The sequence below is a fragment of the Fundulus heteroclitus genome, unplaced genomic scaffold (assembly GCF_011125445.2).
Source record: "Fundulus heteroclitus isolate FHET01 unplaced genomic scaffold, MU-UCD_Fhet_4.1 scaffold_654, whole genome shotgun sequence".
Taxonomy (NCBI): Eukaryota; Metazoa; Chordata; class Actinopteri; order Cyprinodontiformes; family Fundulidae; genus Fundulus; species Fundulus heteroclitus.
Window position 1 is genome coordinate 12955 of NW_023397093.1, and position 14841 is coordinate 27795.

Below are 14841 nucleotides of genomic sequence, written 5' to 3' on the forward strand. Positions count from 1 at the left end.
ATTGCACTTTTATTTTATTTATTTATTTATTTACTTATCTTTGCACTGAATACAGCAATTTTCTAAATACATTTTTACTATAATACAACAAAATATTGGACTTTGATGTTTAGTTGTCATTGCATTTATCTGCCATATTAATTTTGCACCACTTAAGATATCTAATCCCTTTTTATTGTACTATATTGTGCATCACTGTAACCTTTCATTTACATAATAAAACTAAGTCTTGTTCAGTAAACTGTCCTGGTAAAAGTATCGTCAGTTTTTCTTGTAAATAATGTAATAGAGTTTCAAAAATGCTAAAATCTCACTGAGGAACTTAACGACCCGGCAATGGTTGCAGTGCGCTAAGGAGTCCGTTAGGGGGCAGCACCGGCACCTGTTGACGCCGCTGCCTCGGCAACGCGCCACCGGAGAGCGTCACCACTTCCCGGAGCTCACGTTGATGCTGACATCAGAGAGAGAGAGAGTCGCAGGCAGCTCCGAGCAGAAACTCGCTGCTTGTGGACTGGAGAGCGTGTTGAGACAAGCCGAGCGCGGGCTTGGGGAAACTTTACCCCGCATCCCTTTCGGGTTTCCCGGTGCAGTCGCCCCCCCCCCCCTCTCTCTCCCCTCTGAACGCGGCGACCGACTCGGGATTATGCATCGCTGAGAGGAAGGGGAGCCGCTTTCAGCCAAAGCGCGGCTGGCTCTGTTATTTCTGCGTGCCGCTGCTGAGCGCTCAGCGCAGTTTCCGGATTTTGTGCTCACTGTTTTTTTGTTTTTTTATTTTTTTGGGGGGACGATTTGCTCTGAAACTGTTGGAATTCCTTTCCCCCCGGCGTTTATTTGCTCTAAATTATAGCTCATCAAAGAAAGTGACCTTTTACAAAACCCTGCAGCCACAACATGGACACACTTCGGCGACAAGGTGAGAGTTTTGTTTTTGCTTTTTTAGTACTTCTCCCTCTTAAAAGGAAGCGGATACGTTTGACGGCATTTGTGGATTTGTGCTGGTGCTTAAGAAACCGGATTCGTGTTTTTTTTATTTTTTTTTTTACTTGGCAGCGGCTCTTCTTGCAAGTGGAAACTATTGCTGGACGCACTCCAGTCGCTTTCAATGCAATTGTTACTCAGGGCGAGTTTGAATCGAGTCAAGCCCAGCGATTATCCATTACAGACTAAACAGTATTTTTTCCCCTCCTTTTCTTGTTTTCAGCCCTGTTTATTTTATTTATTTTTTATTCGCTAGGAAACGCGCACGCTTGCACAAATGTCCATCAGTCTACAGCGGCGTAACCTGAATGGCTGGAGATGACTTTTTTTTTTTTTTTTTTTTTTTGGAGTTTTCATTGTTGCCTGCGTTTCCTGTTTCGTTGTCAGTCCCAGCAGGACGTCTTGGTTCGGGATTGGGAAGGCTGGAAAAGCGTGAAACTTGTTTCTGGCGTTGAAAAGCATTGCATTAAGCATTTCCAGACATCATTACCAACAGCATTGACTAAAAGTTGCATTCAGCCAACCCTCCGTCCATCCTGACATCTGTTTCCATCCACACAGTTCCCATAGATAATGCCTGAGCACAATGGAAGTATGTTTACATTTAATAGATATGCACAAATAGATCAGTTCCCACCCTCTGATCGGGGCTCTGTGCTCATATAGATTTAAAAAAAGTCAAAATCATCAAAACTAAAAACTCTCAAAACATCAAACGACAATATGTACTTTGAAGCTCTTTGTTTGAGGTCAGTAAATATCTATTAAACGGTTAGGGATTTATATTGACATGCATAAAACAAGCATCATTTTCTAATTGCTTTATTTTTTTGTTGTTGTTGTTGGATGAAAAACAGCTACCTTGATCAAGGTTATGTTATAATTTACATGTTATACTCCTCAGGTGGAAAAATAAATAAATTAATAAAATAAACCGGCCTGGGATTGGTCGAAATCGGAGACCTCGTGGAAAGCCCAATATCATTTCCACCAGGAATCGCCTGGTTGGTGAATGAATTTAATCTGCGAGAGAATGGAGCATCGAGATGAGAAACCTACAGGAAACCTTGTTTGGTGTTCAGCTGCTCTTACCTGGAAGCGAGAATCACTTCAAAAAGCACTTTTAAAGGGCATCTTTTTTCATCCACACTGTCTTCCTGCTGCGTTTCAGTGTTTGGACCACCAATAGGAGGCCCTTATAAGGCAAAAAGTAAAGCCACAGTGCTAGCCTGCAGCCATTGATCCTAGAGATGATGCCCTATATGGAAAACATTATTCTTATGAGATTAATCCGCATCGATGGATGAGTTTATCAGCACTCTGACCTGCCCTTGTGCTCACAAATAGCCCCCAAAGCTACGATTGAACTGTCTAATGGGGGTGGGGGGGCTCTCAGATATGGTCGCAGCAGATCTGAGGCGTAAGGAGTTAATACGTGTCTCCTTACTGAGGCAGGGAGAAAGAGCTCTGACTGAAGAGTTCACAACTGATTTGGATGTGTTAACTTGTTGCAAATGTTGATGACTCATGGAAAGGGTCGGCTTGGAATGTGTTTTCTTTGCGAAGAGGGGAGCGTGGAAATCTGGGCCGCTGTTGGTTTCCCCCCGCAGATTCCTCCGAGGAAGCAAAGCCCTCTTTAGCGGAGGCTCGCCTGCTAGCCGAGCCGGGATAAGGGGAGTGACTTTTGGCCGCACGTTGCTCACAGAGCAGAGGTCTGTGGTCAAAGTTTATGGTGAATCACGGGGAGGGAATGTTTATGTCCTCATAAAAGCTCACTTGAGCTGTTTCCTAAAGAGTTTGCAGTAAAACACGACAAGAGAAAGAGTTCCTATCCGCGGGTATTTAGATTCTTGATTGTCTGACAGTAGATGGTGTAAATTATTGAAACAGCAGAGATGTGTTAGCATAGTTCACACTAGGGGTGGGCCTTTATCGTCTCGTTTTAGCGTTATCGCGAAAAGTGTATCAGCGTGGTAAGAGTTTAAGTTTAACGGTAAATTCCAACAAATCGAAACCCCCAAAACAGCCAGCATAGGGCTGGACGAGATATAGAAAAAAAGCATATAGATAAAATAGAGATCGATAATTATCAACAAATTCAAAACATATTTTAAGTGCAGCCCTTGCCATTTTATGCTGCTGCTCAGTAACATATTTTTAGATAAAGAAGACAAACACAACCCTTTATTTAACCAATTTTTTACCAAAACTGCAAGTATTTAAAATATGGAAAAAGAATACTTGCTCTCTCAACTTTTTGAAGGGGGCGGAGCTTGGTTCCTGGGTCTGCTTGTGATTGGTTGGGAGCATGTAATGACTGTAATATTAACCTACATGATAGGCTAGAATGCAAAAGGAAGGAAGTCTGTTCTATTGAACTTTTTTTTATTGACCCTTTTTTTCTATCATCTATATATATCTATCATATGTCATCTATCTATATCTATATATATATATATATATATATATATATATATATATATATATATATATATATATATATATATATATATATATTAGTTATTTTTGCTATTTTCTTCAATGCTGGTTTCTGGAGAGCATCATAAATATCAATAAATTAAAAAAATCAAATTAAATGCAGTTACTTTGTGTAGTTTAGTGATAAAATCACACTTATTTAAATAACTAGTGCCCTGATGACACGCATTTAAATTTTTTGTTTTAATATGTTATATTTTACTCTATTAAAATGTTTTAGGCACAGTATTTCTGTTTATTGGGGTAATTGATGTGCAGCCACAGCCACACAGTTACCTAAAAAGCTGCAAGAAGCTGTAAATAATCTTTTATTATTGATTTTATCGTTATCACAATAGTACCACAGTATATCGTGATAACATTTTAAGTCCCTATCGCCCACCCCTCGTTCATACTGCTTAAACACCTTCACTTCTTTTTCATTACCGCCACAAACTTTGTGTTTGGTTCGGATTTTATGTGACAGACCAACACCAGGTGACGCATAATTGTGCAATGGAGATAAAATGTTGGATGCTTTTCAAACTGTTCATTAGGAACGTGACCCTCCACCATCAGTCTTGGGGTCTCTAGCAGCCTCTGATGGTTTTAATGAAGTATTACCTTGTATTTATCACCATCCGTCATTCCACCAGCCACATTGTCCCTGCTGCAGAAACGCGTCCCCCACAGCATGACGCTGCCCCTGCCGTGTTTCACGCTGCCGTTGCTGTAGTTTGTTTTTTCATGTAGGTAAAAAAAAAAAAAAGGTATGTTTTGGTCTCGTCTGACTAAGGCAGCTTTTTCCACCCTCTACATGACTTATGTCCTCTACGCGACCTGTGACAATGGCTTTTCATGGCTTTCTTTCAGTAATGACTTTCTTGTCGTCCATAAAAGCCGGGTTTATGGAGCCAGGTGCATGTCCTGTCAACAGATTCTCCCACCTGAGCTGCAGATCTCTACAGCTCCTCCAGAGTTGCCATGGTTGCCTCTCTTCTCTGATTAATGCTCTTCGTTTTTTTTTATCACGATATTTAAAAACTCTCAATATATTGCCCAGCCCTACCTGGTGATGGAAAAAAAAATCATCGGGATGTGAACGGACATCAAGGTCTACCGGGGAACCAGAGTTTAGGTCAGAGTTTCGTAGGAAGAACAAGAGCCAGTTGTCTATTCATCATGAAGCCTCCGAAGGACTGCACTTACTATGATATACTATGATATATATATATATATATATATATGATATATATATATATATATGAGATATATATATATATATATATATATATATATATATATATATATATATATATATATATATATATATATATATATATCATAGTAAGTGCAGTCCTTCGGACTGCACTTATATAGACATATATATATATAGACAAGGTCTCGGCTATAGAGACCTTGGCTATAGACCTTGTCTATATATATATATATATATATATATATAGACAAGGTCAATAAGGTGGTTGTACAATCACACAGAGTCCCTTAGCTCTTAATATACTAGTGTCCCTGCCTTAATTTAGTTAACGATGACACAGTTAAACTGTTATTTCAATGCAAACTGAGGGAAATCATGCTTCATTGGACTTCTGTGCATTAGAATTATACTTTTATGTATTCCAGTAGGTTATTTTTTCCGGCCATTTGTTATATTTATCTACAGCTGTTTGATATGAAACGTGCCTGTGAGACATTTGGGATAAAGCGTTGATTCAGACACCCTTTTTTTTTCATAATTACTTTATGTAACGATACGATATAAATATCGCGTATCGGCATTCAGCCTAAAACTATCGCGATAATATTTTTGATCCCTGAATCGACCTGAATCGGGTGGGTTAGTGCTATTTTGGCCTAAAATGTTGCTGAATCTGTTAACTTCTAGAAAGCAAATATGGAGTGAGTGAATCACTGAAAAGGGATCTTTAACACCAAAAAGGCTCAGAATGTGTCTGAGACTCAACGTTCATAACTGTTTTGACCAGATATGTAAAATCTCTGACTTAGATTCCCTGTAAATTTGTTCAGCGTGGTTGTATGTCATTGCAGTCAACACCCCCCCCTCCTCCTAAAAAAAAATATGCAAATTTAATCAAATTCAAACTGAGCCTATAACAGGGCTGCATCCTGTCCTAGTGAAAAGGGTTTGTGTCATCTTTAGCATCAGTCTCGGTCTCCGTTCTTTATCTGCAAAAGGGCAGCGGGGTCCCGGCGAGGTCGGCGCTCCAGAAACCCAGAGGAAGTTGTCTCGATGGAGCTTTGTCTGCGGGGCCCGTCTGACCGTCAGGACAATGCCATCAGCAGCAAATGGAGCCCCAACGCCGCAAGGACAGCCGGATAGACTACACACACTCTGGGCCTAACAATAACACGGAGGACGAGCGGGTCTCCGCAGTCGTTAAAGAGCAACGGGACTAAGATCATCTTTATGGGCAGCAGAAAGCTCAAAGTCGTCCTCGCCTCTTCCTGAAGCACAGCTGTTTTCAAGCACTTTCTTGTTTTGCGAAACAGATCCGAGTCTATGATCTGTGTCTCTGCTCTGCTTGGCTGCGTTTGGGTGGAGAAACACAATGAGTGAATGTGCTTGTAATAGCACATGGTCTCATAATGGAAAAGACAGCTTACTTTACAGATTCCCCTTAGTTGCAGAGTTTTTTTGTGATAAAGGGAGTGGGCGGGTCGTGCACGATAGGAGCAAGACAGAAATTGTGCGTTTGGTTATTTATAGATGTTCCTGAGCAGCTGAAAGTGATTGTAGTTTACAGTAATTGAGCCCCTTCTGAGGCGCTGGAGTCTGACTGGGATCTCTGGAAGTTGTTAAGGTGCAGCTCTCTGGTACTGAGGTGATTTTTAGTTTCCTGCTCTTCCAAAGGTTCCTGCAGAGAATTATGGGAAAAGCGTAAGGGTTGGACCCTGTTTTGTCCCCAGAACTCCCGTAATTATTCCTAGCATAAATTTTGTTTCTCATTCATTCATTCCGTGGCGTCTTTTAGCTGCTGCAGATTTGTCGGCTGCACGTTCATGATGGGACATTCCTGCTGCGCCGCATCCCAAAGGTGCTCTGTTGGATTGGAGTACAGGGAACTCATTTTCATGTCTGAGAAACCAGTTTAAGATCATTTGAGTTTTGTCTTATGGACCTGCTGGAAGTAGGCATCAGGAGATGAGTACACTGTGGTCATTAAGGGATGCACTGCAAAAACGGATCTAAAAATAAGTAAAATGTTATTAAAGTTAGTGTATTTATCCTTGATTTGAGCAGGTAAATAAGATTATCTGCCAATGGAATGAGTATTTTGACCCCTAAAATAAGATAATTAGACATCCTGCACTTTAAATAAGATGATTGAAATTAATTGTTCCTATTTTAAGTGCAAAAAATCTTATTCCATTGGCAATCATCTTATTTACCTGCTCAAATCATGGACAAATACACTAATTGTAAGAATTTTTTTGCTTATTCCTAGTTCCATTTTTGCAATGTGAACATGACTAGGGACATTACTCTGGTTGGCTGTGGCATCTAAATAGTGCTCAGCTAGGACTAAATTTGCCTCATTTGTAGATTGTCACGTAGAACCTCAGGAGATTCGTGATCTTTTTAGGTATTTGCGGCAGGTATTATTTGCAACAAAAAACGGCCTAAGTGCTACTCAAGTTAGTGAAGCTAGCTTTTCTTATTCTATGGTTTTGTGTCATTTAGCTTGGCTTACATTTTGAAACCCTCCTGGCCTGTCCCAATGATATTTTACATCATATAGGTCAAAATGCTGCAAGTGAAATTAGATTTAAAATAAGTACAGCAAAATATTTATCCATTGGGTACTGAAGTAATTTGTGTGTCTAATATGGTAGCAAACCATCCACATTGTCCCACTGCAAAAACTGGAGTAAAAATAAGTAATATTTTCTTAAAATAAGTGTATCTGTCCTTGATTTCAGCAGGTAAATAAGATGATGTGCCAATGGAATAAGACTTAGACTTAAAATAGGAACAACTCATCTCCATCATCTTGTTTCAAGTGCAGTATATCTAATGATCTTATTTTAGGGGTCAAAATACTAATTCTATTGGCAGATAATATTATTTACCTGCTCAGAACAAGGACAAAAACACAAATTTTAAGAATATTTTACTTGTTTTTAGATCCGTTTTTGCAGTGCTGTTCATGACCAAATGCGCGACCAGCGGTCCAACTGACCATTCTCATTAGCTTTTGACGCTTTTGACGCATCCTGATGGAGCTCACTTTGTCTGTTTTATTCAAGTTATAACATCTTTTATGTGTTTGTGAACTTACATTTCTGTTCAGCACTTTGGTCTAGTGCTGTTTTTAAAGTGCTCATAAATAAAGTTGGCTTGGCATTTTTGCCATCCCAAGTAGGTCTGTCACCATTAACAATAAATAAATTAATCGCACGATAAATTTTTATCGCATAATTAATTCAAATAAGATCGATAATTCCCGTATAGTGCTTGCTGTTTTTTCCCCTCGTGTTTCCCTCACTTCTCTCTGAGACTAGTTAACAAAAGGTTTCTGTACGGTGCATCTGTGTCTACTCACACCTTCCTTCAGGTTTCCTCAGTTTAAGAGGTGTTAAATATTGTGTCTGATAGGCACATGCTCAACGTTTAGCATGAGCATGAGAGAGCCAGAGAAACGCTAGTTTGAAAAGAAAATTGAAGAAAAGAAAAAATTAATTGGTGGCCGAACACGACCGCTGCAGTGTGGCAGTTTTTGGGATTTAAGCCAAATGTCGGCGGCCACCTGCCTGATCTATCTGAGGCGGTATTTCGAGTGGATATACTTGCGTTATTATGCCATTGTCATATTATTTGAACAAGGTCTCCAGATGACAAAATTATGATTTATCGCAATATTTAAAAAAACAATTATCATCTGGCTAAATTTGTTATTGTGACAGGCCTCATTGGGTTTTAATTCAAACAGTTTTCTGGTTCCATCCAAGCAAACACAAATAATCTGATTCATATTAAGATATATTATGGGGCGACAAAGTCACAGGAACTGGCGAGTTTGTCCTATGACTGGTGGGTTGCTGGTTTGAACCCTCGCCTCCGACCGTCTCAGTCATTTTGTCCTTGGGGAAGACACTTAGCCCACTTCGCCTGCTGACGGTTGGTTAGTCCGGTGGCCCTGATTGTCTGGCAGCCTTGCATCTCAAGCCCTGTACAAGTACAGGCCATTTACCATTTAAGCTGCAGATTTTATTGGCAGCACCTCCATACTGCTGCTCCTGTTCCACCATAACCCAATGGGGTTAGATGGAAAAAGATAATGAAGACTTTCAAAACCCGGCTTGATTTATTCCAACGCCACCCGCACTAGCTTCAACCATTCATAGAAGAATGGAAGGAGTCCAAGCTTTGACCCTGCCAAATTCTGACCCTACCATTTCAAGACTCATTGGACCATGCTGCAGTTTTCTAATCTGGTACTGTGCAAGTTTGATGAATCTGTGTGTGAATTGTAGTTTCAGTTTTTCTGTTCCAAGTTGGCAGTAGTTTCATCACCCACCTGTGTTCTGCTGCTGTAACCCGTCATCTTCATAGATTTTATTCCTCATACCTTTGTTGTAACAAAGGGTTATTAGAGCTACCGTTGCCTTTCGACTAGTTTGAGTCATCCATCAACAGAGCACGTTCGTCCACACAACTGCTGAACATTGAGTATTTTCTGTTCTTTCACCATTCTCTGTGAACGTCACTAAGTATTCATCATGTTTAGATGCCTAGATACGTAGGGTTCCTTATTGTTGTTAGCGAGCAATTGCAGAGCTGTTCCTAATAAAGTGGGTGGGGAGTGTTTACGTTTCAGTCTGATTAAGCAGACTTAACGCTGTAGAATGAATAGCTATATTTATAATGACATTATTCACATCTTTTGTGCCCCCTCTGATGTAATTTTGCAACGCCTTGCTGATATTAGAAACAGCTCAGTCTTTGGTCTCTGTACTGTAATAAGTTGTGTAGACAAAGCAGCAGGAAAGGTTTGAACAAATAAATGAAAGCTTACACCTCAAACAAAATCAGCTCCACAGACGTGTTCACGAATATAAACACTTTATTGGCCTTATTCATGAGTCAAGGGACACGCTATTGTCGTACTTCCCAGAATCAGCCAGCAGAAACTATCTGACTCATGTGGGGAAGCCACATTGCAGTCTTGGCCCGCGTTCAGGATGCAGAACACCCCCACCACTGACCTTTTTGAAAAGAGTAAGTCACTTAAATAGCCATGGCCTACTAATCACCCTTCATTTCCTGCGTGATCCAGACAGCCAGTGAGGTGTTACAATGTCAAGCAGCATTACCTCATTAACCTGACCCTAGCCAACTGAATTTCGCTCTGCCTAGCTTCACTCTCATCCATCTGGGACATCTCCCATAGAGAGTGATTTCTCCAACCAATTTTATTGTCCAGCCAATCAGGACGCAGGGCTGGAGTTTCATAGATGTGACGTAGTGGAGAAGCGACCGTGAGATTGATTCAGACAACAATGGCGGCTCAGATCGAGGAAGCAAGCGTTAGCATTGATGCTGCTATTTCCAATCTACCTAATATTGTTTCATTAAAAGAACATCAGAGAACGGCTCTGAAGGCTTTTGTTGGTGGAAACGATGTTTTCCCCCTTCTCCCGACAAGATTTGGCAAGTTTTGTTTTCCAGGGCGCGTCCGCTGCGGACATCTTGTCGGTTAGTGGTTAGCGCAAACCTTATTAGGAGGCCTTTAGTCCTCGACGCGGTCGGCCCGGTATCGACTCCGATACTCCGCCTGTCTTCCCCCCTCTTCCTGTCAGCTCACTGTCAATAAAACGCGTGCCACTAGAGCCGCAAACACATTTAAAAAAAAAAAAGTTTTGTTTTTTCCTGCGTCGCTCTCAGAGCGTCACGGGTTGGCTTCGGTGTGAGTGGTTGAAATAGCACGTCGATAAAGATGACAGACAAGTGGCTTATCCAATCATATGCAAGGATTTTTGATAAGGCAATTCCAATGGAGATGTCCCAGATAGATGTAAGTGAAGCTAGGCGGAGCGACATCCGTCTGGCTAGGGTCAGGTTATTACCTCATACCTACTGATTGAGAATACATTTTTAACTTTTCTTGCTATGGTTTTCAAGGGACCTGGTCATGTATGGTGACCATTAAAAAAAAAAAACACATATTCATCTTCAAATAAATCAATGTACACCAAGCATTCATCCTGATAGTGTTTATTTAGTCGTTTTTGAGCCTAAAAATAATTTTGCAACACGTGCGTTCAGCAGACGAAAGCATTGTTGTGTCATCTGCCAGCACATCTGAGGAGCTATTAGAAGACAAGATGACTACAATTGATGCAGCTACTTTAAGAGCCGGTTGATGGTCTTGCAACGCCTCACAGTAAAGGGACGGATCGGCGTGGACTGATCTACAGGGTTAGGGTTATTATTCTCTTACTTTTCACATCTCCGCTGGACGTCGCTGACTCGCTCGGCTCCATTGCTTCTCCTTGTTTACTCATTGCACGCATAGACAATATTTTATTTCTGGTCATAGATATGATGGTGTTATGGTAAATATACACAAATGCGCTTTGTTTACCAACAAATAGAAGAAGAAAAAAAGTGGAAAACATAAAAAATATATATATTGACCTAACATGGTGCTGTAATTCAATTGGAAAACCTTTGTATGCAACCAGAGTGAGCTACTTCCATATAAATTTGTAAGTCAACACGTGATTAGGACTGTTTAAATTTGAGTGTTTCAGCTTAAATCCACTGCAGTTCACTTAAGACCATTTGGATCGTTGACATTAAGCAGCTGTTTCTTTAAATCTTTCCAAAAGTGTGTCAGAATAACTTTTTCCACAGTTGGCACTATATTTGAGTAATAATAAATACTCTCATGATATCTACAGGAAAAGAATGCAGTTTATCATGTAAAACATGATGTAATTCATAACAGAACAGCAACAGTTATTGTTAGTGCTGCTAAAATATGTCATTGTTTCCTTTGGTTATAATAATATTCTTAATGTTTTCCTGTTTGATTATTTCAGCTCTTCTTTGCCAAACTAGGACTACTGACAGTAATTTGGTAATTATAAATCTCAATGAACAAAGATCACTCTTGGAGTTCCTCAAGGCTCCATTCTCGGACTACTTTCATTCAATATCTACACGCTCCCGCTAGCTTAGATTAAGCAGCATTACAACATATCTTATCATGATTATGCTGATGACACACAACTTTATATCTATGTGTTAATCCATCACTACAGTTCACAGCACTCACTGAGCCCATAATATTGATCGGTGGGTGGGTCAGAATTTCCTCCAGCATAATCAGAAAAGATAATGCTGGAGGAAATTCTGACCCATTCAATGCCAGGTTTGTGATCAGCACTCATCTGATGAAGCCAAAGACCGCAGAGACTGTAAAAATAGGGACGTTTTTCACTCGTATTTAAATTGGATACATCCCCAAAAATTATTTTGGTTTTAGCTTTGTTCCTGTTTTTGTTCCTTTGCCTAATTGTGTGAAATATTATGCTATTTTACCGTTCTGATCTTTATTTAATAGTTCAAGTATAACAAGCAGAAATTACCGAGCTTAGTGAGTGACGAAAAGCCATTCTGTCTTTCTTGTCAGCAATTTAAATGTTTACGGGTTTTCTTTCAGACAGTGTGCAGCATTAGACATGGGGATGGTGGGGCAATGTATCTTTGTGCTCCATACAATTGCAGAAAACTTTCTCTGATTTGTTATTAATATGACTTTAATCCCTAGTAAATATACGTCATAAATTTAATAATCGTAAAAGTGTGATTTATTTCTACCTTAATTGCAATTGTGATTTAATTTTGACTGTTCTCTGCATAAACCACAAGCAACAACAATGCCCTCTAGATAAAGACGTTTGTTAACAAGGACTACTTAAAACTAAAAAATAAGCAATTTTTTTTTATTAATCAAAGTATTCTTATTCAAGAAAATGGCTTATTGAGTTGGACATCAATCCTTGTTGAACATATAGTGCAAAGTGCAACCAATAAGCAAGTCCATGTATTAAACAGTTTGACCAGTACTTAATGCTATGGTGAGATTCCTGAAAGCTTCTGGTAAAAAAAGTAAGAATACATAAACTCTAAAAAGATAAATAAAATAAAATTACATTATCTCACTGCTGCATCTCTCTTCCCTTCCATGTGGAGACAAACCCACTTTAAGCATATTACCGACACCTAAAGAACATTTCTTATCCATTAATTGTCACGTTGCCAAAAATTGCAGACTTGTGCGATTTGGAAATCGTGTTGTTGTTTTTTATCATGATTGTCGACAATTGTCCAACCCTACTAGTTTGTAATGAAAATCTGAGTGTTTTTTGGGCAACACATTTCACATATTTTTTTTCTAAACCAGCACTTATCCCCTTGCTCCGGTTCTCTGTAGGTCGTCTGTTTTGACCTCTGCTGGGTAGTGGAAACCCCACGAGCCTCGCCGCGTTCAGATGCTTGACCTCAGAAATGTTGATTACTCTGGGACTCCTCACAAGTGATGTCACATATGAGGCCATACTGCACGGCTCACCAGGCAGCTGCAGAGTAGTCTAAAGAAAGAGGGGAGGGGACGGGGGGGTTCCCTTGGAGACCAAGGCCAGCATTACAGTGTTTGTTTGGTTGGAGGGTGATGTAAGCGAGCTGAAAGAGCTTAGTGTGCGCTCACAAGCGTGTCCTCGCTGACCACCGTAGTTCCTGGCTGCAATCTCCTTCGATCATTGCAACAAAAATAAAACTGCGGAGTGGAGTTTCAACAGTTTGGCTCCACTTTTTGTGGCTTGTTCTGCTGAAATCCCATACAATTTTGTCCTGTTTTTTTCTTCTTTTTTTTCTTAAATAAACTTTGGATCAGTGTTCGACGCTAAATTGCAGAGGCCTTATGCTATTGGCTGATTTTTATTCACGTTAAATGCGTCACAGTGTCTGAAATACATCTGAAAGTCATTAGCATTTGCAGCTTTGCTTTACACAGCTTGGTCTCTCAGTACATGCGGCTGCTGAGCAACAAGCAGGGGGGGTGTGTGTGTGGGGGGGGGGGGGGGGGGGGAGGGGGGCAACATTTAGTATTTGATCTTCAACAAGCTTAGCTGTCACATTGCCTACTTGTGCGGAGAACTGGGCTGGCGATCAGTGGGCACCTCCAGCTCGGCATCATGCTGTGCAGAAGGCCGAAGCAGATGGACCATCTGGTGGCTGGCAGCAGGAGGACAGAGGCTTGTGTGTGTTTGCATGGCGTCGGCTCGGCAGACTGGACGACTCGGTGTTGGAGGACCACCTGTCATGTTCTTCGTCTGTTTCGTGCGCGGTCAGCGGCGGCAGACAAACGAGCGCAGCCGGATTCAGATATTTGCCGTGAAGATGTCGGGTTCCCTTGTTTCAGTTGCTCTGTGAAACCTCTCATCAGACCATGTATTGCCTTCCTCTATCGTCATTTTTAATCCTGAATACATTTTTTGGTCAGCCGAGTCTCATTTCTGCTCATGCTGTCTGTTTATACTTGCAGAGTTGTTAGCTATTAATCCATTTAGCGTGTTGTGACACTGTGTCGCATCTCTGCTGGCCACTTGGGCTGTAAATTGCTCTTGGGATAATTTTTATTGCCGTTGTGACATGCGAAAAGTTTTCTCTCGGACCCAAGAAGAGAGTGTCTTTATGCCTCCTCTGACAAGCAGGGCCATTTTTCTGCCCTGAATGTTAGGGATGAGTCGCATTTGCAGTGCACAGCGCTAGAGGATTTAAAAGCACACTCAACAATGACACTGGAGAAATGCCAGCCTGTTTAAAAATAAAAATAAACTGAATCTGCCCGTACAAATTGAACAACTGGAAGCGTTCTGGGGTTAAGGGTCTTGCTCAGGGACCCAGAGTGCAGGCACTGGGGATCGTACCAGATACTTGCATCCTTCTCTGGGTGCAAGAACGCTGCTCTAACCACTAGGCCAGCACTCCCCATGTAACTGGGGGCACATCGACATGTGGCAAGGGGAAGCTGGAATCGAACCCACAACCTTCGCCATGTTATTTGGGAGAGTGATGTCAGCATTAAGATTTTTTTAAATTTTTTTAAATTCAGATTTCCAAATCCTTTTCATTTCACTGCTTTAGCAGGAAAGGAGATTAGATGCTCGTGATGTTACGCTATGATAGATCTGGAATCCAGTTTACAACATATAATGGGTGCTGTGTGAGTGTCTTTGTGTAAATCATTATGGAGACATTAGATGAAAACTAGGTTAAATGGCGCTGTAGTATTTTTCAAATCTAACTGAACAAAAATAGTTTAGCAGATCAGC

General features: G+C 40.7%; 1 protein-coding gene across 1 annotated transcript in view; it reads left to right on the plus strand.

Annotated features, from left to right (window-relative positions):
- Positions 1-449: 449 nt before the first annotated feature.
- Positions 450-14841, plus strand: part of map3k22 (mitogen-activated protein kinase kinase kinase 22) — a gene marked incomplete at its 3' end in the record, with an annotated part of 52240 nt that continues 37848 nt past the window's right edge. The window contains 1 exon segment of the mRNA XM_036133655.1: positions 450-913.